At 43.3% G+C, this 27,678-nt stretch overlaps 1 long non-coding RNA gene across 1 annotated transcript in view; it reads left to right on the forward strand.

The window, feature by feature from the left end:
* Window positions 1-1,475: 1,475 nt before the first annotated feature.
* LOC105933816 overlaps window positions 1,476-27,678 on the forward strand; it is a 35,739-nt gene continuing 9,536 nt past the window's right edge. The window contains exons 1-2 of the long non-coding RNA XR_004933160.1: window positions 1,476-1,938; window positions 8,820-8,870. This is a non-coding gene — a long non-coding RNA (uncharacterized LOC105933816). The remainder of the gene's footprint in view (window positions 1,939-8,819; window positions 8,871-27,678) is intronic.

Here is a 27,678-nt window from a genome sequence, read left to right on the forward strand (position 1 = left end):
TGTAGGCTATAGCCTACATGCTCAGTCCATACACTACACACACACACACACACACACACACACACACACACACACACACACACACACACACACACACACACACTCAAGCTGTAATCCTGCAGGATATTTCTGTGCTTATGGATATAGGGTGCAGAGCTCGGTCACTGAGTTCAGCTGTAATATCACTTCAGTGCAGCTTTACCACACACACACACACACATACACACACACACACTCCTGTAAAGCATGTGTCATTAGCTGGTGCTGGTGTGTGTCCTTTAAGCAAAAAGACAGAAAAACAAACTGTAATTTTAACTTAATTAATAATATTAAAGTGCTATATTTTTTATGTAAAAATCTCCTGTGAAACGTTATTTTGAGAGAAAACTGTAAAGAACTAAATTAAGAATAAAAAAAAAAAAAATAGAATTAACTCCTTACATAATATATATTTTTTGATATTTCAAATCACATTTAAAACATTTATTTGTAAATAGGTGTAATTATTCTTTTTATATAAATTTCTGTATTTATAACATTTATTAACTTTAATCAGGATTAAAAAGCATAATACACTTCAAGTGATAAAGTTGCCCAACTTTAGTTTACTTATCAGTGAGTCTTTAGCATAATTTTTGTCTCATTTTTCACTATGTTTTTTGCAATATATTAATTTTTTTAGTAAATAAAATATTAGACTATGCTCCACTCAAACTTGAACCCTTATAACAGGTAATAGAAGCTGCTCTGATGGGTCACATCACCCCTGGCTTTTACACTGCTGGGAACCTGCTGTAGATGTTGGAGTGGTCCATGGTTTCCCATCTTCTCCCCTGATATTTCATCAGTTATGCGTCTAGGAGACATGCTGGGTGACAGGAGCAAGTCTGGACTTGTCTGTAAGGTCACCTGTGACGCCAGGGAGAAGCAAACCTTTATTAACTAACACCGAGGAGACAAAAGCAGTAGGCCTTTACAAGAAAAGGGAACTAATTTGCGAGCGGATGAACACATTTCACTAGTTAATTAATTTATTGTGTTATTCGGTTTTTATCGTTTATTTTTAGCTAGCTACTGTGGCGTGATAAACGTTTTACACGGTGTTTTATTGTTGTGTTGTGAGGAAGTGTTTTACACCATGCAAGATATGATTTAAAATTATATATATATAAAAAAAAAACAATGAGCAGGATATTTCCAAAATCATCACGGTGGAGTTAAAAGTTATAAGTGACACTGTGAGCTTTGGTACATCCTTAAATAAAGTTGTCTATTTTAAGGTGTTTGACTTTATCGTTGGAATTGAACTTATAATATAAAAAAAAGACATAATAGGCTATTTTTCGACAACACAAATAATTTAATTTAACTTTATGACCACTGTTTTTGGGGAGTTCAATAAAGCAAATAGTGCTTTTTTTTTTTGGAGCGGCGGAGGGGGCAGGAGAGGAGGGGGGGGAGTGAGGCTGCCTCTGACAGCCATCTCAGCTGAAGTCTGCTTTTTACGCGTATTTCGCCGTTATGAGTCGCCTTCTCCGCTCTCTCGCACACATGTGGACACATTAAATCAGACCGAGGGTAGCACCGTGTGCGTCTGCTCACACACCGGGAGGGGGGGGGAGGGAGAGGTTGTGTAACTGGTTCACCTCAGCTGAACTCGGCGCATCTGCGTTCGTCGGCGGCGAAGGACGCGGCAGCCTCTCCCCCGCGTCCCCGGTGAACTCTGCGAGGGGGGCCCGCCGGCGAGAGAGACACCGGACCCGGGCACTTTCTCTCGATATGTCCGCTTATACCAGCCTCGTTCGAGCCCGCATTGTCGCCTTGAGTTTATTATTTTTTATTTATTTATTTATTTATTGCTGCTGGGGGGAAATAGTAGGAAATAGAAAGCCCCGCGGAGGAGGAAGAGACCGGCCAACTTGAACTTGAGACGTAACGGTGAGTTTTTACGTCATTTTTTTTAAATATATTTCTCCATTTGTTTAGTTTGTATCTCCGTCATGTGTGTAAAATAGCCGGGTCCACACGCCGCGAGCTGCCTCAGTCTCGCGGCCCCGGACCGGGTCAGCGGATGGCGACGCGACCGAAACAGTCCGCGGTCTCCTCTGCCGCGCGCGTGGAAAGTTCCCCGGCGGCAGCGTGACAAACCTGCGCTCATATTTTGGACCGCGTTGTCAGTTTCAGCGCAGGCGTCCAAACGGGAACGCTGTCAGCATATTATGTGAAAAGATGTCGCCGTTTCGTGCCCTAGTTTCTCTGCAGCTGCATTTTGTTTCCCCCCCCCCCCCCCCCCCCTCTTCTTTTGTGTTGTCCCCCCTCGATCCAAACCCAGATGAGGCATCGGTCACATCAATAAAAGAAGCGGACACTTAGTTTTTCACTATGAAATGTGCGTTTAATTAAGTGGCCCCAGATATAAAGCCTATAAGACCCCAAAAAGAACAACAACACATTGCTCTGTGCCCCCCCCCCCCCCCCCCCCCCCCCCCCCCATCTATGTGTCACTGTGGCTTCCTTTTAGAGAAGTTTTCACGATCTCAACCTAGGAGATATAACCCACCACATACTATCCAGTTGTGTGTGTGTGTGTTTTTTTTTTCTTGGTCTTCTTCCCTCTGACAAATGTAAGCTGATTTATATATATTTTTTTAAATCATAAAGCAAATAATGGTAAAAAAAATACACATTTACACTGCAGAATTTCACAAAAATAAATAAATAAAAATAAAGTGTGGATGAAATTGCAAAAGAAAAAGACTGATAGTTGTGCTCCTCGTGGATTCGGGTCAGTAAGATCACAAGATGTCATTTAGGATGACTCTGAATGGACCGAGATGTTATCGGGCCTGATTGGTGATCAGGAGGTCAAATAGTTCAATAAAATAAGCCCCCCCACCCCATCTTATTTATTAAATGCAACAAAACTAAGACCCCCCCCCCCCCCCCCCCCCATAACACATCAGCCAACAGCATGCACATTAATAGACTTTTTCAAGTTTAATAAGCTTTGATTTATAAGTGGCAATGATCTCATATCTCCTTTTTATTTTTATTTTGGGCTTAAATACCTCTATAAATAAACTTTATGCGCTTTTTTTTTTTCTTAAGGGAAATGCCTTAAATAAAATAGAAAAATAAAAAATACCTGAACCTGCAAGTCAGATCTTTAAGAAACATGATTATGCTGCTGGCACATTTTTTTTTTTTATTTAGTTATGTGTTGTAAACATTTTTTTTTTTTTTTTTTTTACTCACAGCTAGACCTACACTGCTGGACTTTAGAACAGGCTTAAGTTCTTCAGTTGTCAGAATGGGCTTTATTGGGCCTTTGTCGTGTGCACAGTCAGGGAACTGGACCTGGGTTACAGTGCCCACAGCGCCCACACGTTAGGTCTAAATATACGAACAGTCGACTGAAGAAAAGGAAACGGTTAGTTTTGGTTTGAGTGTATTCACATTGATGACATCACAAGAGGCAGAAGAATCAAGCTAATTAGCCGGCGTTGGAAAGCTACATGGCAAACCAGCGACCTTTGACACATTTCAGCACAGGTTCTGAAACATTAGAGGTTCAGTCTGTCCTGGCTCTCTTTCTAAACCACCTCCATGTGTTTTTGACTTGGGCCACGTTCACACTGCAGGGAAAGGCGACCCAAATCCCATCTTTTTGCCCATACGTGACCCATATCTGTCTTTTTAATGGCATTGTGAACGGCCCAATTCCGATTTGGACCACTTCCATATGTGGTGCTAATTCGAATACGTACCAGATATTTTTCAAAGCGTCCGCTGTTGAACGGTCACATTTTATCCACCTGTTATGTCACTCTCCTGGCTCTCCCTCCACATCCACACACAGTAGTAGCAGTTAGCGCTCCACGTAAGGCTAGCAGCTTTCTTCGTACCTTAGGTCTTGCTATGATGTCGTCTTAATATTGTCGGCTCCCATTGCTCAACAGCTTTCTAATAAGGAGAGAACGCCGGCCGGTATCCGCGAATCTTAATTTTTATTTTTTTAAAACAAAACTTTATTGAACACGGTCTTAAACCGTTCAGACAGCAGTCTGATTGCGGTCGCATTTAATAGTAATATGAACGGCCACCTAAAAAAAAAAAATCAGATTTCAGCAAATAAATAAATAAATAAATAAAAATCAGAATTGAGCATCAAGATTATGAACGTAGCTTTAGAGATGCACTGATCCGACTTTTTCTGGTCGATCGCGATTTCCGATTTATTTCTAGGTCTGACCCACAGATTAGTCATCCTCTTTTTTTTTTTATAGTACATGTTGTTTTATACACGCTCTTTAGTTTATTGAATAGTGTTTGTTTAATCAATATTTGACGTGCCAATCATTGGTGCATCTTTTATTGTGACCAGATATTCCTGAAATCCTGTTAACGTTCTCAAAAAAAACAGCTTAGGTGTTACAATGCAAAATACAATTAGCCACATAAAAAAAACAAAAAAAAAACTTGATAACATACAAAAAACGAAAAAGACAAAATCGCTTGAACCGATCCTTTGCCTTCTGCTTCTTGTGACGTCATTAAATGTATTTACTTGTGGAAATGTTTTTGGAAGAGTAGATTTGATCTTGACGACTAAAAAAAAAACCAAATTAACAATAAATATCCCGTTATGTACGTGAAAAACTGTCCCTTATGTAGGTTTGATGGATTTCCCAGAAAAGCGACGAGTAGCTTTAATGCAATAAAGGGTCGCTCCCCTTATTTCAGATAAAATGTTTAATAATTACATTAAATACGACAGTTCGCTCTGACTTTATGGCCGTGGTCGTCCTGCATTCAAGGACTAAAATGCAAACATGCGTTTAATGCTGCAGACTTTTGCTTTACACTCAATATATTTTGCAGGGAGACTGAACAGAAGAGCATCTTCAGTGCAGAGCGAGTACTTTTGGCATATTAGTTAAACTGTGCAGAAGTTTAAACGTGCACGCATGCACAGCTGAATAAGGGCTGCTGGTCCCTTCAGCTCCTCTCCTACACATCTGCCTTTGTATTTTGCTTTGTGTATGTGTATGCTGGGGGGGGGGCAGCAGGCTAACATTCTGCTACTATCAGTTTTCCAAGAAAAGATCTGTGCCTGGTGTGAAACACGATGACATTCTCTGTGTTTTTCTTCTCCCTCGCTCTCTGACTGGCCAGAGGAGCGGAGCTGTCAGGAGGCAGAACACGAACTGGGTCACGGTGACCCCCTTGGCCGCCGCTCCGGCTGTCGCGCTCTCCCGCGTGATGTATTACTAGCCCCGATGCGGCGTATTTATAAAGCGCAGCCGCGGCTATAAACAGGAAAGCGTCATTGTGCCTGGGAGAGAAACGGAGCAGGAACACAGGTGGCCCTCAGACAATGGGCTGGCTCCCGTTCCTCGGCGTTGTGGCGGCGACACGGTGAGAGCTGAGCACCGCCGCGGCTACCTTCTGATCACCAGGGTTCAGATGTGGCATGTTGAGGGGGGGGGGGGGGGGGGGTGATTCACCCACATTTTCACTCATTAGCTTTCAGAGCTCCCTCTCCCCCCACACACTCTCCTCTCTCATATCTCACGCAATTGATTGAAACCCTAAACGTTGAGATCAGGCCCAGCGCAGCTTTTCTATGAATAGTTGATTGGATGTAATGGCGATGGCGTGTGTCGTTTCTTGCAGGGCGTTTCAGGTCACGGGCTCTTGGAATTCACCCCCCCTCCTACCCTCACCCTCCCACATGCATGGCTGATACTATGGCCAGACACTCAGAAAGTCCTGTAAATCAGGGCTGCCCGCTCTGGCTGCACCGATGCGCCTAGCTTTTGCAGCGGCACCAGGGGCGGTTCTAGACAGGGGCGAACAGGGGCCTGTGCCCCTGTAGAACTGTTCCTGGCCCCTGTTATGGCCTCTGTACTAAAAACATGATATTAAATTTCTTAGGATGATAAATGCTGACAAAGACACCGTGACTGACTGGTCATTTGGATCAGTTGTATTTTTTTTCTTTATGTTTTTACCCAATAATAAAATAACAAAATAATAAAAAAAAAAAAAAAAAAAAAAAATTAAGGTGTTTCATGTTAAGCTCCCGCTGTATTAAGAGAAGATCAGGGGTCTGCAACCTGCAGTTCCAGAGCCACAATTGGCTCTTTGGCTCACTTAATATATTAAACAGTGAAATGTTGACCTGTTAAGTCCCCCCCCAATCTTGTGTTCTGTGCCCCTGTGAAAAAACACTGGCCCCACCCTGGCCCCCCTGCTAAATTTGGTCTAGAACCACCACTGAGCGGCACCCAAATGTTTCACAGCTCCTTTAGCGGCGCGACATTACAGAGTTATAAGTCGCATTAATGCAGGTTGGGTTGCTCATAGTTTGCGGCGTTTGATGTGAAAATGATTGGTACAATAATGAGGCCTGCGCAACATGCCAAATAAACAAATAAGGCCGATTTCGGTGTCAGGTTAATCGGCCGTGGTGCACGCAGCGCGTCTCCCTTACAGTTGCTGGGCTGGCCTGCTGGTTTTTTACGAGCAGAGAAGCTCCTGGGAGCTCTTGATGCCACACCAACCGTCATTAGGAACATTTAGGCTGCTCGTCAAAGTAAAGACAGATCCTTGACCAGGTCCCATACGGATGGCAAGCTGGTGAAAAGTTTATGAGCCAGCAGAGCGTATACAGCCGGCTTAGCGTCCAGAGGGTCAGGTTCAGCTGAACTCACGTCATTCTGCTGCAGGCTAGATCGCCGTGCTTCAGGTGTGAATGGTTTTACACTGCAAAAAGGGAACAAAAAGCAAGAACATTTTTCTTTTTGTCCTTGGTTTGAGCAGTTCAATAATATAATTTCTACCTCTAAAATAAGATAATCAGACACACTGCACCTGAGATTGAGTTGTTCCTATTTTATGTGCAAAAATCTTATTCCCTTGGCAGATCATTTAAACTTGCCTGCTCAAATGAGGGACAAATGCATTAATTTCCAGAGCATTTTACTTGCTTTTAGTTCCCTTTTTGCACTCGGCCGCCTTGGTTCTTTATGTGAGCTGCGCGGACAGAAGAAAACCCATGAAGGTCTTTCTGCTCGGGATACAGACTGCGTTTTATGGTTACCCTTAAAGCTGGTGCATGTCTGTGGCGGCAGCACATAAGCCAACCTTTAAGTCATCTTAGTTACCTTTTGAGTTTGTTTTTATTTAGTAGTTTTCAGTTGTTCCTCTATCGTTTTTCTGTGGTGCTCAGATCTGCCCCGATGGAAGCCACGTTTAACTGCAGGTGCTTATTTCCATCTTCACTGGAGTTATTAGTGCGGCCAGCCACACGTGTGCGGCTCATGTTTGTGTGTTTTAGTTTTTTTTTTGTTTTGTTTTTGTTTTAAGTGCAACAGGCGCCTGTTTCATCCACATTTGTTCCTCCGCCGCGCTTTAAATCTCAGTGCAGGGCCATTTAAGTGCTTGACCTAATTTCTCTGGCAGCGAGGAATCCGCTGGTGAAGGCCTTCCTCTGTGTGCCTCCGCGCGTGTTGGTGTGCGTTTGTGTGCGAGTGCACTTGCATATTGCTCTGGGTGTTTCCTCCTTGCCTTTCTAACAGGAAGCTGATGTGGAGTTCAGCTGAGGACAAGGAAAAGGCCTTTTCTTTCCACTGTGAATCATTCGAGAGAGAGAGAGCGAGCGAGAGAGAGAGAGAGAGAGAGAGAGAGAGAAGTCAGGCCTGCATTGATTTAACCCTCTGTAATCTGGCCTGCTACTTCTTTCTTTTTACCTTCTGTCCGTTCTTCTCTTTTTATTGTTTTGTGTGGGTTTACACATTTAGAGGGGGGTTCTTCCGGTTACATTTTTAACAAAGTGGCAGCACAGCGAATCTGAATCAACAGGAAAACAGACGCCTATGCGTTCTTATTAAGGCCGCTGATGTAAGGCTGCGGTTTTCTGAGGGTTTCATGACAGAAAAGGACAAAAAGCTTAGCTTACTGCCAGCCTGGAGCCGCGGCGGTGTTCTCCGGGTCGAACCTGATCTGGATTCATTCGGTCTGAAGCTCATAAAGTGTAAATAGGCTCTCCGATAACTCAGGAACTGAACTCGCGCCAGGGGGGAAATGGAAGAAAATGTTGAAACGGCCTGACCTAAACCCTAATTGCACATAATCCTCACCTTCAAAGTGCGGTGTGCACATCGCGGTTACGGTCGCCTCTGGGGAATTAAGGCCGGCCTAATATTCAAACTGAAAACCACCTACTTGGTCCTCTTTCATGTGTTGTGCAATGCCTCCCGATGTGTTTGAACTGTGAGCCTGCAGGATTGAAGCAGGAACAGGAGTTCTTCAGGGGCGTGTTTGGAGAGGGGTCTCAACCAGCCGCGCTCCCTGTCTTCACTCGTCGCGTGTTTGTTCAGGCGGTAACGAGCGGGCCGGCGGGCCGGACCCCCTCAGGAGCCACGTCTGCCCCCAGCAGCAGATGTGCTCGTGCATTCAAAGCCCTTAATGTTTCACGTTTTTTCCCTAATTCACGGAGGGCTGGATGTGATCCGGGTTTGAAAAAGATGAGCCAGTGTTACCTGGAAGCATCACTTATGATTCTGGTTAAAATAAATGACTTGTCAGCAAAAAAAAAAGCCCGAATGGACTGAAGCCGGCTCCCTCGTCCAGCAGAACGACAGCATTGGTTAAGAATGTCCTGTTCCCGAGCCGAGCCGAGCTGGCCGGGTTAGTGGGAGAACGGCACGGCGCTCAGTAACGTCTCCCAGAGCAAGTTGAACCAACGGGCAGGCGCCGTTCCCCTGTTCGCGTTACGCTAACGCTCCCTTTTCTGTTTTGTGCTTGTGCTGCAGGACGAGAGACGGGCCGAGGGAGGAAGGCCTCAGAGACACGCTGCAACCCAGGTGAGCACAGGAAAGAGAGGCAAATCTGGATCTTTAAATGGCAGCAGGACAGACGACAGGACGACTAAAGCTCAGCCTGATAGCATGTCGTTGTCGTTGTTTCCTCCAAATATTTGCATTAATGGAGCAGAATGAGCACAGTCAGATGCTTGCTTTTAAATTTGTGTCCAGCGACGAAGCGGAGCTCTGCTGTGAAGCAATTAGCTGCGTGGAAGCAGGAGAAATGGAGTCTGGTGGAGCATTACAGCAACATTTTGGTCCATTAATGGTTGTAAAAAACAATTTTTGGCCAACTCTAATCTGCCTTTGAAAGCTACACCGTGTGCGTGAGAGAGCGAGGACTCACCTTAAAACGAGATTTCCCTCCTTTTTGAAGCATTTCCTTGTCTGGATTATTTCTATTAAAAGGACAAGTCAGCAGATACAGAACGCTTCAACGTTTGCAGCTGAAGTCAGTCCCCAGTTGAGCTTTTTTGCTGCATAAAAACAAGCAAAGGCAAAGATGGAAGGAGTTGACTTTTTCAACTCTCTTTAACATCGTAAATTAGCGATTAGCCAAGCTGGTGGGGTTAGCATTTCTAGAAGAGCAGACTGCTTTGTTGTCCCTAGAGAACGTGGATGGTTGCGTAACGTTGTAACGGAGGCTGAAAGATAAAAGGACGAATCGGAAGCGGTCGGCTGTGCTCTGATCAGCCTTTCAGTCGTCTGCTTGTGCCTTGGTTTTCTCTAAAGTTGAGGAAACCGCAGATCTCTCAACATCAGCGCTGAGTGTTATTAGAAAACCACGCGGTGGCAGCGTTTTTTTGGTCAGCATTACGATGACGGTATCAGTGGGGATAAATCCAAGCTTTCATCCCGGCCAGACCACGGTAGTTATCAGAAGTCTCGGCCCCCGCAGGCAGAATATCTCCTCATCATGCAAAGTTTGACCTCAGAAATGGCTCAGCCAACAGTTATTCCATACAAAAGCCCAAAAGCCGCACCAGATTGCACTCATGTGACGACGGTACATTTGCGATTATATTGTACAGCGCTACGTAGGAAAGCACAAAATATCGGCATCAACATGGGTATCAGCCGTCTGTCGTCTGTTTTGGTCTAATAAGTTAACTGCAGCAGTTTAAGCGTTGTGGTAGGGCTGGGCGATAAATCGACTTCATCGATTCATTCCAATTTACAATTTATTACGATTTGATTTTTTTTTTTTATTTGGCCAATAGATTTGGCCAATAGATTTATCGGGCTTCCGTGAAGAGAAGAGCATGCGATGCTGAATAAATGTTTAGGAAAATATGTTGTCAAAATATTGCAAAGAGAGAATAATAATAAATTTTAAAAAAACAAGACAAACACTTTAATTCTTTTACTTACTTTTTTAAAAATTTGTTTCAAGTTACACAAGTGAAATGAAGCCTGTTGTTAGCTCATTGTGTAAAACCACTAGCAGCGAACATTTAGTGTTGTTGTCATCGTTTACAGCGGCAGGGCCGCCATCTTGTTCCGCAAGCTTGTTTCACAGCGCGTATTTAGTTGCACTTTTAATTCTGGTCAACTCCCAGACGAAAGTTTTTAAAATAATTTCTCTCAAAGGACGAAAATAAATCGATCGGACATTTTATCTGTAAGCCATATCGCACAGCCCCTCGTTGTCACTTTTTCACGCTGTCGGAAGGGAAGAGAAATCTATGCACTGGTAATTTTATCATCCGTAACAACAGTAATGCTAATAATATATCAATATTGGCCCAGTGTTTAACATCAGCGCTTCCCTACCCAGCGTCTCATACAGAATAGTTTCCTTTTAAAGAGTTTTGTGCAGCTTTTGTGCTTTTAAACACCTCGCTGATGCTGGAAGAGGCCAACTTAGCATCTTCTTCCTGCAGTAACTGCTGTGGTCAGTGCAACCTGGCAACCCCCCCTCCCCCCCCCCAAGTCTCTGATCCACTGATTATTGCTGAAGTTATCGTCCAGTTCCCACATCAACATCCCGTTTCTTGGTGCATCTCTGCAAAATAATCACAAAATGTTCTTTGTACGAATTTGGTTGATTTATTTTTTTTATTTATTTTTTGGTTTTGTGGAACAGGATCCAGATTAAGGAACTACATCAGCAGCTGTTATCATCTGGCTTAGAACGCTACATTTGGTGTCGTCTCTCTCCCCCCCCCCAAAAAAAAATCATACACATTACTCAAGCTAGAATACCTGTTGTTTTTTCTTTTTTTCCTTTCAGCTTTTGGTTTATCACGGTTGTTTTAACTTGCACTGCAGTTTGGTGGAATTTACTGCTGCAGCATAATTCCTCTCCCACAAGATCATTATCTGTTTCTGAAGAGTTCGCTGTGTTTGCTCGAACAGAGCACAGGAAACTAGATGTTCTCCTTAATCTTCTTCTTTGTGCTCTTTCAAGTGGGAAAAGACCCCCCCCACACACACACACACACACACACACACTAAACAGCGATGATACATACAGCGCTCTGTATGAAAGCCACAGAATGCAGTAATTGTATAGAATCATCCAGTCTGCGAGTGCTTTTTGTGGCTGCAAAGTATGATTAAGTGGACACAGTTTGCATGTTTCTGTGTCATACAGTAATTAGTGTGTTTGGAAACAAAAGGGGCTTCAGTTGAATTTGAAATAAAGTTGTGTGGTTTGGAGCGCGGCTCGGCTGCAGGCTCGTCTTCTGACTGATGGGGTGGGACTGTTTGTTCTGTTTGTTCAGTCAGCTCCCATAATCTCTCTGTGACAAGGGCACGCCGTCTTTTTTTCTTCTTCTTCTTCTTTCTTTTCTTTGTTTCATTCCTTTGAAAGGTTCGCCAAAAGATTGTCAAACGCTCTGAATGGTAGTCTAAATATTTAAAATATTAAGCCGTGGGTCTGAGCAGGGACTTGACGTTTGATCAAACCCAGCTTCCTTCAGAGGGATTGATCCTCGGTATCGAGAAGGTAAGAGTTCATCTGCGACACGTAAACCCAGAAATAAGCAGACTGAGCGTAACTCTGGTGTAAGAGGTAGAAACGTGGCCTTAAGGTGGAAATAAAGACAGCAAGGTGGACAACCATGAAGGATAGACGCGTCTTTTCTGTCGCCAGGAATTTGCTTCACAGATAGTCAGAACCTGGAAAACTCAGAGTTTTTCTTTTTTTTTTTTTTTTATTAAAGTGGAACGCTAGGAATAAGGTCAGAAACCAAACACCAGGAAGTGGACGTAGATTCCTGCTGTATAATAAACCGGAGTGGAAATACCACAGCTCTTCGTGCCGTCGGGGGTTAGAACCAAAACGGATGACGAGATCTAACTCCATCCGTTTAAAAACTGGGCAGCTATTTCCACTACTAGTCTACACCTTTGATTATTACACTTGTATTGATAGTTATTTGTAGCATCTTTTTATCGTTTGACATTTAACAGGGTTCCCACGGGTCCTTGAAATCCTTGAAAGTTTGTGAATCTGAAAAAATTTATTCAAGGCCCTTGAAAGTTCTTGAAAACAGCCAAAAAAACACCTTGTCCTTGAAAGTCCTTGAATTGTTTTGTGGGGTTGAAAGTTCACACGGATGACGACTTGTGTCATTATTTTACTACCACACGATCTTTTAAAATTATGTTGACTTTTAATTTGCAAAAGTACGTTGGCTCTTCTTCGTTAGTTGGTAGGCTACGGTTTAGGCCTACGTGCGTCCAATAGGTTACATTCACGCAGTGTTGCCAACTCACCGACTTTGTCGCTATATTTAGCGACTTTTCAGAGTCAAAGTTAAAAACTAGCTTAATCAAAGATGAAAGTAAGTGAAACAAATTGATATAATTCTGAACATCTCAATGCTGCACTTTTTTCCATGAAATTCCATGAAACGGTAGGCTAATGTACGTCTTATATGTAATGTAGTATGGCATAGCCATGTACTGTGGATATAAATGTAGGCTATGAATATGATCAATATCAATGTAGGCTATAAATTAAGTCCACTTTCTTGCATTGCTTCTGACCCAACAACTTCTATGCTGTTTAGTCTTTTATTGAATTTGCATTGTATTAAAATATGATAACCTATTCAGAGGTCACAGTAGGTAAATGCCGCCACGTGTGGTCCTTGAATTTGAGGAAATTGGTCCTGGACAGTCCTTGAAAGGTCCTTGAATTTGATGTTCACCAAGGTGTGGGAACCCTGATTTAAGCAGAAATCTACACGCCCTGATTTGGATCGCACTCTTTAAGGGCTTTAAGGGCTGCTCCTTATAGAAAGCGCTACGTCAGACAGGTTGGAGCGGGAACGAATGCATCCTGATGACCTTGCTTTTTAGACGATCCTCCGCTTCTTCTTCCACGTCTGGGTGGAAGCATTTCTGATATTTGTCAGGGTTCAAAATATTTGAGTTTGGCTCCACGCAGCCTTCGTGTGCCGTTTTGTGCTTCTAGTGCAGAGGCTGCTGGTTGCGTTCTTGCTCAGCCGTCTCCTCCTTCCTCTTTTTGCGCTTCTCAAAATAAAGTTTGGACATTTTGTAAAGCCGATTCAGAGTCGTCCATGTCTGCATCCGTGATGCATCTAGAAAAGGCATCCTATCCCCCGCCTCTAACGGAAGGCCCTGCTTTACTCCCACACCGTGCTCGTTCTTGTTTGTCGAGACCAGGGTTGCCAGATTGGGCGAGTTTCCACCCAATCAGGCTATTTTTGAACACATTTAGCAGGAAAAAAATTGCTTCCTGGCGGGTTTTAAGTATTTGGGAAGCTTTTCACAACATTTGGCGGGGTTTTAGAAAGAGTTACTATCAAACTATATCAAAACAGTCATAATGTGTCAGAAAGCTAAAAACTTTCAAATTGTCATGACTAATTTTACTAGTTAATTTATTTTTGAAATGAGTAAAATGTGTCAAACCTGACATCATCAATAAATAGTCTGGTTAATCAAGCGTCGCTGTGAGACTGTATTGGGCAGCAAATCGCCCCAAATGGGGGTGAGTTCTACTGATCAACCTAAAATGTGTCATGGCTGTGTGTGAAAGAGACATTTTAAGACTGATCTTTGCTTTTTTAGAGAGATTAAGTCAGATTTACAACTCATGATGGGAGGCTATTGAGATATTTACTCCGGTTGCCTGATCGCACATTTTGTGGTGAGCCTCTATGTGCAATGTGTCTTTTTTTTTTCTTTGCTTCAGTGCAGTTGTGCTCTAATAGCGTCTACTTTATTATGTGTTTAAGAGAGGTTGAAATTTAGAATTTTTTTTTTTAAGTTGGGTGGGTTTTGCTCTGTGTTTGGGCTGGAAACAGTCAGATCTGGCAACACCGGTCGTGACTGGAAGCGTTTCAAACAGCCGGATTTATCTTTCCTGTAAGCGAGGGAAAACTGCCGTAGCTTTTGTTCAGCTAGCTGACAGGCAGTGCTCAGCAGGATGCAGTAGGAAAACTAACTTTCCAGTCCTGGTGCATATTAATGGCCTGAAGCTGCCCATGCCTGAGAGCCAGGTCTGACCCACAGAGCAACATGGAGGAGGTACAGAAGACCGGATTATAGGGCATTAAAATTTTAATAAACACGTCCAGTTGCTCTGCTTGAAGAGTTGTGGGACGAGAAGATCTAGTTTTCACTCAGAGAAAACTAGATCTTCGCTGTTTCCTGTCCCGAGGAAGATAAAGATGGGATGAATTAAGCCGGTTTCTTTTCTTTTGCATGCAGATAATCCGAGCCTTCCCCGCTGCAGGGCCGCGGCTCGGCTTCCTGCCGCCGCAAACTTATCTTTTCCTAACTCTCTACAAATCTCTCCCACCATTTCTCCCCTGACCTCAGGATGTTTTTGCAGTCACATCAAGGAGAAGAGCTTATGAAAAGACAACAGCGTGCAATTCTCATTTTGCTTTTCCTCCTTCGCTGCAGCTCCCGTGTCTGTGGCGCTTCTCTCCTCCCCCTGCTGGCTTTCAGCTCATGTGTGACCTCTGCAGGCATCTCTCTATACACGCCGCACATGAAATCACACCGAGTATCTTCTCCATTTGGGGGGGGGAAAAATGAACTAATAATTATACTTATCATTCTTTCTAATGAAATAACCTGAAATCAGCTGCTCAGACGACTGGAAATCCAACTCGCTCCTGTTAAACACACTCCATCCAATAAATGGGTACGAGATTCCCCTCGGCCGGCTTTCTGATTGGGAAGATGAATCCAGCGAGGGGGACAGCGGTTGGGCTATACCTCCCACTCCTTCCTCTCTCTGCAATAAAACCCTTCATTTGTGAAACGCGGCTCAGTGGAGGTCCGGTGGGCAGCCCTCCCTCACATCAGGTGTTGTCCAGATGTGCCGATGAGAGCCATCCTCTGGGCTCTGCTAATCTGTCATTTGGAGACCTGAGAGAGATCACGAAAACAACCAGACAGGCTTTAATCTGTTTGGACGGAGGGAGTTGGGGGGGGGGGGGGGGAGAAACGCTGCGTCGTGATTATTTTTGTGCAAATTCAGCAGGCTTAGTCGATATTATCACGCTTTTGTTCGAACATGTTGAAGATGAGCTGAACGACCACGTGTTGAGGTTATTTACCTGGAGACATTTCTCCATTTTGCTTTTATTATTATTAATATACACAATGTAAGCTGTAAAAAAAAAAATAGAATTATGGTAATTTTTTTTGGATTTGATCGAGCAAATATGAGGTCAGTGTTGCCTGTAGCTAGCCTGTCCCGATTGCTGCTGCTCTCCGTCTCCCTTTATCAATAATTCAGGTGTTTAGAGCAAAGCGATTAACTTATGAAGCAGGAGAACAGCTCTTTTTTGTAAGTTGTGAAGCGGTACCGCTGTTAGGCGAATAATCAACAAGGCGTATCAACAACGAGAGCAGGGAAGCTAACGTTAGCCCGTCGTGTCCTCAGAGATCAGCACAGATCCTCAGGCTTCCTGAGGACCCCTGGTAGCCATGTTTGCAGAATCTGACAGAACCAAACCTTAAAGTTACATGTGTTTTAGAAGAAGTGTGGTTATAACACAGCAGCCCTTTTAAAACCCATTAAAGCCAAGTTGAATCAGAGAAGAGCACCATTATTGGTGAGTTGGAGCACATTCACAGCTATGGAGCAACTACTGATAAAAACTTCTTATCTGAAGGTTTTTATTATGCAAGAAAGATTTTTTTTCCTGCACTTTTATATGAAACTTGCTGCTATTTTATTACAAGAATATTCATAGATAACCACCAGGTAGATCTTTAAGAACACTGGGGGGAAAACAGTTAATTAATAATTAATAAATGTATTATTTTTTAGTATTTCTATATTGAACTGTTGACATTTCATACATTAACCATATATTTAAATATTTTTTTTAGATTAAAGAATGTGTTTACTTTGTAAAAGATGGAATTATAAACATACCATTTACATTTAAAGCTATGGCTCCAGGTTTTGGCAGCTCATTGAAGACAGACGTCGCCTTTTAGGCTGCAATCACTCAACGCTGACCCTCAGCTTTCTTTTTATAGTTATAGTTCACTTTATTTATTTATTTGTTTCTTCTTGGGCCTTAATAAAAATTACTTTATTTGTTGGGCCATGAAAAGTAAGTTAGATAAAAGTATAAAAGTACTGTACTGCACTGTCAGCAAATACGGAGCAGCTTCTGGTCACAAGGCTGTTTATAGATCACAAAGTACCTTAGTTTTTATCTTTTTTTTTTGTTTTGTTTGTTTTTTTGCCTGTAAGTAGTGAGAAATTTTAATGAAGGGGATTTTCTCGCCCTTTGATCTTATCAAGCGATCAGATTTGGACCTTTGAACGCGGGTCCCTGCTCCAGGAGTTACCGTCTGAAGCGCTTACAGCCGCATTTAAGACGTGTTGCACTTCGCTGGTGGAAATATCTCCGCTTGGCTTTCGCTTCCTTCCACTAACATCAGAGACAAATGCTGCCTGAGAGTTTTTAATGCTGTCGTCACCCAATATCGGAAGATAATTTCACTTTAAAATGGTGAATCAAAACCTTAGGAAACTATTAAAAGCTTTTCATTTGATGGGAGCAACAGATATTTTGATATATTTATACTTTTGTAAACATGAACAAGCACATTATTATGAATTTAATATTATAGACATTATGATAGAAATAGGCTGTTAAGTCTTTTTAGCCCACTGTATATCCAGTTGACAGTGACTTGTGTTGGTTGTCTGATATCAAGCGACGCTACCGGTGGATATCCGTCAGCGGGAAGCCCCGAGACGCCCTGCCAAAGGCAAAGGGCGTTAACAGCGTGCGATCGGGTCATTCATAAAACCGGAGCAGTTCAGGTCAGCAGGCGCACTATCAGACCATCACATCATTATGGTTTAAAGTCCAACAAAGTGCTGCTGTCTTTGGCATTTTATTTGTATTGCAGGAGAGCTGCAGACATGCGTGTGTGTGTGTGTGTGTGAGAGGAGGAGCAATCAGAGTGCATGATCGCCCTCCGCCAGACGACCACAATGCGCCGCAGCGAAGCCAGAAAGAATCCCTGCCCTCTGTGTCTCAGACTGGGGGCCAGCCCAGCCTCCACGGAGCGCTCGGCCACCGCCGCATTGTGGGCCCGGGGCCTCATTTGAATGGCTCTTTAGTATTTTTCTGTGAACAAGTCATCGCTATTTGCATTTGTTCCAGTCACAAAGGTTTTAACAGGTCAATAGGGACTCGCTGGCAGAAAACTAACACGCTAGGGTAACTGTTTTCCTCCTCCCCTCACCGGGGTTGTCAGACGCCCAGCCGGCTTGTCCTGATAATATGTAACCCAAGCATGTGGCGTGTATACATCTCCTGCACAAGTGTGTGATTGGTGACAGCGGGGGGGGGTGTAGGGTCAGAAAACAGAAGCTTATACACTCTCAGCTCCCCTGAAAAGTTTAATTAACATGCAACTTACGGCAGCAGCCTGTCTGAGCTGCAGAGGGGGTTTGTTTTGTCTGCTAACCTCGCTTTCACACACCAACTCGACAGGGTTAGCAGGCCTGCAGGCTCTCATTTCCTATTCCCCTCGCTCTTAATAAAACCTATAGCTCGGCGAGGAACAATACGAGAACATACGTGGGGGCCGTTCAGTAGCAATCACTCGCCGCTTGAAACTGCATTTCTTTTCCTGTTAATGAGAATCCACCTGTTTGTGTGGAGAAACACCTGAAGCTTTTGGCTCTCACTGTAGCTTCCTTTGCTCGCGACTAACCGAGACCGCTGCCGTACGTTTGCCATGCATGCTTTGCTAATCAGGATTTTTTGAAATTTTGATTTACTCACTTAAACGTGAAAAGAAATCTGATCATTTTAACAAGTCACATAGAAAACACAATTAGGTTGCGCCTTTTAAATGTCAGAGGGCAAGAGTGCAGTTCTTGGTGCAGAGGTGCTTTCTAGCTGTGAGATTCTCACAGTTTGGTGACCTTGATTTAAAAATGCCACATTACCACCGTGTCATGGTGTTTACACACAACAAACCTCTATAATATGATCTAATTACTTTTATTAATAACAGAAAAGCAGTGACCTCTAATCCTGCTGGGAAAACAATCTCAACATATTGATCATTATTGGTATAATGGTTCAACAACTGATTTTAATAGACTAAAGCACATTAAAGAATACAAACCTGCAAGGTGTAGACGTAGTTTTCATGTTTTTTTTGTTGTTGTTGTTGAAAGGATGTAATGCCTTTTGCCGTTCTGCTCCTTATAGAGCAACAGAAGTTTAACAATTTCCTGTAACGGGTTACCTGGTGGGCCCGTCTGCCTCGGTAGCCACTCTGCAGTCGACATCTCTAGTGTCCCAAAAGGCTGGCTTGCCTTCATGTTCCTCATCCTGGCTTTTTCTATTTTTGTTTCGCAATCATACATATTTCCAATATGTCTGCCATTCATTTTTTTTTAGTAATTTTTCTCTTGTAAGCTGAAGAAAAGTGTAGCTGCCTGGTTTCAGCAAGCTGACCAGCAGTGTGCAGCAACAGGTGGGGGAGGGTCTTTGCTGTATTTTTTCTTAAAATGTTGTACCTGCGTGATGATGACTAAGGCTGCTTTTCTTCAAATAGAACTACTTAAGGAAAACATGTTTTTCTGTCAACTATATAATCAGATACAGACAACAAGCTAAGACTGAAAATGATCTGAATATTCCAGATCTGTTGTCTAATTTTCACCCAATTGGTTCAGAAGCACCCGTGATGTCAAAGGGCTTCGTTACTCATGACCACCTCGTTTGCTGCTCGACCAATCAGGTCCGTCCGTGCGCCAGCGATGGAGATGGGCCAACTTTCCCCCCCCCCGGCCGGCTCCCACCTGTTCATTAAATGCATGAAAACTGAAAACTCTGTCAAAACACAAACAAACGGCGTGTTCTGGGAAGGACCTCGTTTGAGGCTTAGTGAAAACGCAGAGAAAGGTCAGCCTCTTGTGTTTCGATGAATGAATGGAGGTGTTGTTGCAAATCGCTTTCGTTTTCTGCCGAATTCAGAACTGCTGCTTCTATTTAAGGACCCGTGTGTTTTTGTCCTTTGGAGAAAAAAAAAAGAAACAGACCTGAAATTAAACCAGAAATCTCTGTCGGCCTCTAAAAGCCTGACTGCTGTGACCTTAGCTATAGAAAAATCAGAGAAACACATGCCGGGCTCAGATAATGGCTTTGTTATCGCAACCAAACACATTATGATCTAGGAGCTTCAAACCTTCCTCCTCAGAATAAAATTAGACACATACAGAAAGATCTGAGCTATTCTCAGCATTAAATATGTACAAAATGAGTCAATATGATAGTTTTCCTGTTCCAGGCAATAACTTGTGCAATTATTCTGCACACTTGCATATTCACAACAAGGAGCCTCCGGCAGTGACTTGGCTCTCATAATTCAAACATTGCAGTAGACGCGGACTTACAGTGTAAACAGCAGGGACTAAAGCACAGTGCTGGACTCAGTGCACACGGCTGTCTTTAAGGCCTCCTGTGTCCTGTGGTCTGCTTTATCTCCCCTCGCTTGTTTGTGCTGCTCCGTGCGACCGGCCGCTCGGACCTCCGTCCCATTATCTCTGCAACAAACCCCCCTTCCTCCCCCCCCTCCCTTGCACCAGGGTCCCAGGCAGAAGAAAGGCAAAGCCCAGCGTCAGGTGCTCCAAGCTGCTAGCTAGGCTTGCGGCCAGGCCCAGAGGTCCAGAGATCCAGACCTGGCAGCTCCCAGGCTGCGACGTGTGAAACGGCGAGCACAAAGGGGCTCGCTCTATCTGTATGCACCCTACATAGGCAGCCTTTTGTTGCAGCCAACAGGCACATGACTGCTAGCATCTTAACCCCTGAGAGCCAGCGCCTACGTTCCCCTCTCAGTGGACCGTACAACCAGTCAGGGCTCAGACAATAAGACGACTCTTTAGTTCAGCACGCTGGCTTTGTTTTAGTGCCGATTCATGTCTCTTTTTTTTTGTTTGCGTCAGGAAAGTACAGTGTGCTCGAATTTACCAAATCTAGCTCCTTCACTTATGACTAATCCGGTCCTCACCAGATTAATTAAATGTAGGGCAAAAATGTCACATTACAATTTTTTTTAACTGTAGAATCATAACTCTATCACGGTTTGTTTTTTAAAAAAAAGAGTTTACTTTTAAAGAAAATGACATTTCTAAGGTGGGTTTAATCTGTTTGTCTCAAATATAACTGACATTTAAAAAAAATACTGAAGTACAATCTGTACAATTACATAAAAAAATTTAATTAAAAAGGTAGAGAAAGATTAAAGTGCTACATAAATTTAGCTTATAGGGCTGAATGAGAAGGATAGAAATCAAAAGGTAGGCAGGGCCTTAACATTATTCACAATTTGCTCTCATCATATCACCCAGTCCAGATTAAATGAAATTGGGACAAGAACACACAATCCAGGTTCTACACGTCATTATTTATTAAACAAAGAAGAAGCAAAAGGGAAAGGTTTGTCTCCAAAATGAAACAGCACCCTAAAAATCCCTGATATACGTTCAAAGGATTTAAAATAGATTTTTTTTTTTTTTATGAAAGCACCTAACACATTATAGCTGTAGGTATCTGCTCATGTTTCTGAACTATTCAAATGTGAACATTAAGGGAAAACCCTTGATAGGGAGAAATAAATGAGATGCACTGTTAGAAGGCATTATAGGGCTGCTGGAAGTTAGATTAAAACTACATGTCCATTCAAACAACATACTTGTACCAATACCCATTTACATTTATTTTAGGATATAAAACCATATTTTATCACCATGATTTACGCACTCTTGAGGTTACAGGAGTAGAACTGAATAGTTTAATAGGACATACAGTGCACAGGCAAATTAAAAGTGCTGAAGCGCCGATGGACCAGAAATGATGCCTGCATTTTAGAATAAGTTCCTGTATTTAGTTTTTACCAGAATGAGGCTTTTACGCTGACTGCTGGCTTTAACCAGGGATGGTAAAAGAATTTATTAGGTCTGAAACGGCATGAAGGTGAGGTTAAAGAGTTAAATCAGGTCATTACTCGACAGAACAAACAGTAACGGCATGTGAGCTTTGTCATGTCGTCCAGTAGATAGTTTAATTTACATAATCTGCAGATACTCTATAGAAGTTATTTATATAAAGTTTCAGCTTTACACATGAAGAAAGGTAAAAGTGTGTGTCCTTTAATAAAACATGTGTAAATAAGCCCATATAAAATCAGGAGGGTGTTTAAAAAGAAAACAGAGTACCGACTCTCACTGATTTAAATACAGCCACGGATAAAAAGATTTTAAAATTTTCTTTAAATATCACACAAACATCCCGGAGACCAATTTCTGCTTTTTCTCTATATTTAGAAACATTTTCTTAAAAAAAAAAAAAAAAAAAAAAAAAATCGGGGTTAAAAGAAAACAACTATTAATTTAGCTGTTGATTTATTTTATAAAATTGTAATTGAGTCAGCTTTTAATTTGGTAAATTGTAATTAGCCCATTTTTAAATTTGTTTGAAGATAGTTGGGTGCTTCCCCCGAGCAGTGTGTGTGTGTGTGTGTGTGTGTGTGTGTGTGTGTGTGTGAGACAGTCTCTTTCCTACATCCTTATTTAGCTGATGATGATTTGCAGAAATGAACACGCTGCGTTTTAGATTCAAATAGCATCTTGATTTTACGTATTTATTTATTTTTTATGAGCAGGAACGATGTGAGTCACATTAGAGCCGGTCAGCCCCATTAGCTCCTCCATCGTTCGGGCCCCGGCGGGGGGGCGTCCGGGGTGCGAAGCCTCCCCATTCGGGCCGAGCCAGGTGACCTGGGCCCGTCCGGGTGGCGGAGTGCTCTGTGACGTGGCACCGGAGTCGAACCGACAGCAGGTTCGAAGGCTTTAAAAGCTGGAAGCGCTCCGCCAGAGGGCCAGAGAGCCGCAGGAGGCTAGAGAGCTGACGTCCGATGAGCGCTGCTGATATAATCATTTATTAATGTGGGGATGGAGGCTGGAACGTGAGCAGTAAGTAGCTGCAAGATGGGAGGGGAGGAGATGCTTTTAGTGGGTCTGAAGGAGGAGAGGAGGGGAAAGTTAGACAAGAAAAAGGCTCATTTTTATTTCTCTGTTGCTCTTCAGTCTCTTTCCTATGATCATTTCCAGGGGTATTAAGAATTAGGCTATTCCTGGTTTTACAGGTTGCAGGAGCTTAAAGTGAAAAGTTATTTAGTTTTGTTTGGAAATTTTAACTTTTCCATTCTTAACACGATATTTCCAAGTTACATAAAAGAGTTAGATATCGTATTAATAAAAGTTTCTGTTGTCTTTCGGATGGGCTGGGTAGCCTGTTTGCATAACTAAAAAAAAAAAAGTTGAATAAAATGACCCAAAGAAGCTGAAAGTAGGACAGTAATATTCTCCAAAAACTGCCCCTGTTTTAGTTTAGAAGGAAAAAAAGCACCTAGGCTGTCAAGTTGCTGCTTCCTTAGGATTTATTGTCTCTTGGGCTGTTTAGGACGGCCGTCGTCTGTAGCCAGCGACCGCTCCAGTTCGCCTCTCCTCTCCTCCAACCTTTGCTCTGCTGTGCTGCAGAGCAGGCTCCCCTCCACCCAAACCAGCTCGGCTTTCTGAGGTGAGTGGATTAATGATTGTCAGCAAAACACGTCGGAATCAAAGTTAACGCTGAGCGCCTGATAAAGGTCGTGTGTGTGTGTGTGAGTGTGTGAGCAGAACCTGGGAAGATGATTTTATCTGGCAGATCTATGCTGCTTTGTCTAATTGGTTGATCTTCTCCTTTTAATTGCAAGAAGCAAAACTTTTATGCTTCGTTTTTCTCGTACAATTAAATACAGAAAGTTTTAGAAGCAACCACAATATTTGTATTTGTGATGTTGGAGCATGTGAAACATTTGTGATTAGGTCTGATTAAATTACTTTAGTGGGAATATGTAAAAGTATTTCTTATTCTCTAAAGTGTTAGAAGTTAATTGGTGTTTTTTTTTTAGGATTTCACATTGTTGAAGTTTCAGGTGTTGTGAAAAAGAAATTTTGCAATAAATTGCACTGAAACGGGGGGAAAGAAATCAGTTTCCCCAGAAATAAATGAACACACGGTACAAATAGTTCATAAAATATACTTATCCACATTTTTATCAACCTGAAAATTAGATTAATTTAGAAAAAATGCACCAGATCCCCAATTTTTCTGTTTCAGGTTTATTGCTTGTTTAATAGAAATAGTAAAAAAAAAAAAAAAAAAAAGGATTTATTGTCAAATTCAGTCCAGTAAAATTAATTCCAGTAGTGAAAAATATATATGATCCTTTTTGGTTTGAAATATAAAATTTTTCTTTTCCATAATTGAAAAAAAGAAACTCACACATGCAAAAACATTTACAGGGGAAAAAACTTACAATTTCCTCTAATTAGTCAGTGTAAAGAAATTTTTTCTACCGACTAATTTAAAATTGTTGCTTTTTGAAATTGAATATCTAAACTTTCCTGCGAGTTGGAGAGAAATCCTTTAGTTCGGGTGACTCTGCTGTAGTTTTACTGTATTTCTGTCGGTTCAAAGCCACAATGTGAGTTTCTATCTGAGCTTATGTCTCAGATCAGGATTTTCCTGTTTCCTGTTTCATCTGCTTTTTTGGAGGGGATGGGGTTTAATATGGTCTGTTTACACAGTAATGGATAGACTCAAAGAAATATTGCAATCCAGTTATTTCAATCATACAGTATTTAAAAACCTTTGTCCTCTGTTTAAACCGAAGGGGATGAAAAGCAGCCGGGTTAACCTGGCTGCTGCTCCGCATGTTTCTCCTGTGGATAAAAAAAAAAAAAAGAAGAAAAAAAAAAAGAAAAGTAGAGATGTCGCCTAATCTGCTGTTATTTAATAGCAGTTGACCACTTTATTATAAGCATTGTCCAAAAAGCTGCGTCCACCATCTTGTCTCCTCCTGTCCTCCATTTTGTGAGTTTTTTTTTTTTTTTTTTTGTTTCTCCATCCATCCTCGCTCTCCTTCGGCTGTCAGAGTTACACCAAGTTCCTTCTTTTGGTGGGAAAATAAAATGATTCACTATTTCTTTTTTTTTTCTTTATAGAAAATATGTTTTTTTTATTTTTTATTTTTTTTACCAGATTTCATTTTAAACCGTCACAGATTTTAGTTGCTCAGGTGCTTTGCTTCAGGAGTGAAATCTGCCAGCAGCAAGCAGGGGTTTGCTCAAGGAGGGCCACGTCCCATTCAGCTGGGTGCTTATCTCTTCAAAACAATTTGTCGGCGTAATCAGCGGCACTCGAGTCAGACTTTAGGTTTTACACCTCAGCAGCGCGAGCGACCGTGACCTGTGGCCCCATAATGGCCGTTGCGGGTCACGGAGGTTAATAGAGACTGATGTCTGAGGCCCCAGAGCGACATCCCAAAGGAGATGGCCCCTTAATCCTTATTAGGCCTCCATGTTAGTGATCCTTACCTTTCAAAGCAAACAGCACGCGCTCTTTGCCGCGGGGCCCCGGCGCTGCACTTCTGACCTCAGGGTCGTGGCCTTTTGTTCAGAACCCTTCAGAGGACGACCTTTGGGGTCAGGGGGGTAATAGAGAAGTTGTTGAGGCACGTGCCGGCGAGGGGCCCCCACGGCGGACCGCCTCACAGAGGGAGTCGGGCCGCGGCAGCAGTCACTGCAGAGAGGTGTGTGTGTGTCTGACGGACTGTTGACGGATAGATAGCTGGAACCTGCAGGTTTAATTTACTGCATAGGAAGTCCATGAGAGCGTTCACCATACAGGGCAGCTCTACGTCTGCAGCCCAAACACACAAGAGACCTGTTACATATTTAGATGTGTTACATCTAGGCAGGGGCAGGTAGCCGAGCCTCACGGGACGTAAAAGCACCAAAATTTTTTTATTTTTTTTTTTAAATTCAAAAACGACCGGGAGGATGAGAGCGACGCACCCTCCTCTTTTGTCCAGTCAGCACCGGGATGATTCTTTGTTTGCTTTTGCATTTATTTTATGTCATAAACTACATGAAACACCTGATAGCAATAAAGCAATAAACAGCAAAAATTTTTTGCAAAGCTTTAAAAAGCTTAAGATCTAGAAACGATAAATATTTTTGCTGCCACAAAAATACTAAAACATATTATTGCTGTTTTCTCAATATTATATACATGTCATTTTTTAGCTAAAGAAGCGAAGCAGGAATTTAGAGCGCTAAATGTAATAGTAGCTTTTATGTGCTTATTGGTCATGCTGCCCGCCTCGTCCGGCTCTCAGCCTGCCTGCTGTATTTTTGAGAGGGACGGGGGCCCGTCTTTGGTTTCTGTCATCCCTGACTTTCTTATTAGCGAGGGACATGTGTGAGAGTCTCATTTTCAGCCAGCTGACTAGTAGGGCGCAGCAACAAGTGGGAGAGGGGCAGCGCTGCTGTACTCGAGGTGACTTCAGTGCTTTCCCTGGCATCCGATTTAATAATAAAAAATAAAAAATCTGAGCGGTATGATGAACATCTCTCTGTGTGCGTTTTTGAGAACCGCATCTTTTTTAAAACCTCGGTGACGCCTTTAAACCGGCCCACATCCGGATAGAAAACATTTACGTTTCGGAGGGGTCGGGGGGGGGGGGGGGGGAGAAACCCAATAAATCTGTTGAAAGGTTTCTGCTTCCTTGCTGTGTCTTATTTTGCGGCTGTGATTTTCACCGTGCGCGTATACGTTAACCACAGAGCTGATGTCCCAGCTGCACCGGGCCCTTATGCATGTTAAGTGTTATCGTCTGCGGCTGTGCATTTGTGGGATGACTCATAAAGACGCGACAACACAGGGGGTCCGACGGGACCTCTGAGTTAACAGCTTCTCCGTATTAGTTCAGGAGGGAGTTAATTTTGACCGCCGTGCAACATGAGTTGCGCAACCCCCCCGCGACCGTCTGTGGGAGGTCGGTTTTTGCTAAGTTGTCTTTTCAGATCCCCCTCTTGTTTACTTTAATTCTTGCAGATCTGCAGGACTGTTAAAGCCTAAACTGCTTGTCTCGTCTTTCCGCACCTCCTTCAGATATGCACACAGTTTAGCCGCCCGTCGAATCCTAATAATGCGGCAAGCTTTGCTTAAACCTACGCTAAGGCCCGGGCACAGATTGCTCTGCCTTGAGAGGGGGAAAAGTTTGTAGCAGGCTCGTGGAGATGTCATAAACGAGGGCTGTTAATATTGGAGTTTCATCAATGGCAGCATTACGCAGGCCGCTCCTGCAGGGGCGAGGCCGCCGCTGAGGGCTTCAGTGTCAGAAGTTGGCAGCCGAGCCAAAACCAAAGCTGTATCCTCGAATGAACCCGAAGCAACAGGCTCTGCCAAGTTTTTTGAATTCCTGCCACATGTCAGATGGTAAACAAGCAACTCGCAGAAACAGTGTCTTAGACAGAGGACAAGGAGCTCAGGGGGAACTCTGCAGATCACACACGAGACTTGTGTGTGTTTGCACGATTGTTTGATTTATATTCAGGATGCAGTTGTAGTGGTGTTTTGTACGTGCAGAGATTCCCATTGGCTCCCCAGACGTGGCGAGATGTGACGTCACGGGGGGTTCGGGCCGGCGACTGTTCGGTGCTCGACCCATTTTTCTCATCGAGGGACACGAGTGCGTTTATATCCCCCCCGAAAAAGTGCAAAAGAAGCGGTCCGGCTGCTGGCGTCCGACCCCCGGTGCTGATCTGAGTCTCGCTCTGGTGTTTCTGCATCGTGCGACATTAGAAACGTCGAGATCCGTCCGTGGAAAGCTGAAAAGAGGACACTTTCCCTCTCTCCCAGTCACACATGCAGCAACGTAACATAACGCCTTCTTCTTTCAGCCTCCTAGACCGAGCAGCCATATTAGTTTGCTCTCCTGTTCTTCGTCTTTTATGGAAACGTGCGAAGGGGGGAGGCGGGAAAAAAAAAAAACCCAACCCGAAAGCATTTCCCCCACCGATCGTTTCTCGTCTCACTGAGGCTCGGAGGCGTGAGGGCAGATTTAACTCAAAACTGGGATAGCTTTGCTCAGAGATGTGAGATCCCAGTCAGTTTTCCCCTCTCTTTTGTAGGGCTGCTACTTCAGGGAGAGCAGAGAGAGGTGGGGTTGGGGAGGGGGGGGGGTGCTGTGTGGAGTTCTGGTTTCTTTTGGGAAAGAGATGACTGCAGGGGAGGGGAATTGCTTCCAAAAGAGAGGAAGTTGTCTTTTTTTTTTCTTGTGCCATGGGGGAATCTGTTGCAGCTATGGGGCATGACAGCGTTTCTGGACACACAGAAGTTTTTTCAGGGTGGGGTGGAGCGAAGGGGTGGTGGGGGCTGGCTGGCAGCAGACTGGCATGAGTAACCTTCAGCATGCTGATGCAGAGGTGAGACAG

Source organism: Fundulus heteroclitus, chromosome 17 (genome assembly GCF_011125445.2).
Source record: "Fundulus heteroclitus isolate FHET01 chromosome 17, MU-UCD_Fhet_4.1, whole genome shotgun sequence".
Lineage (NCBI taxonomy): Eukaryota > Metazoa > Chordata > Actinopteri > Cyprinodontiformes > Fundulidae > Fundulus > Fundulus heteroclitus.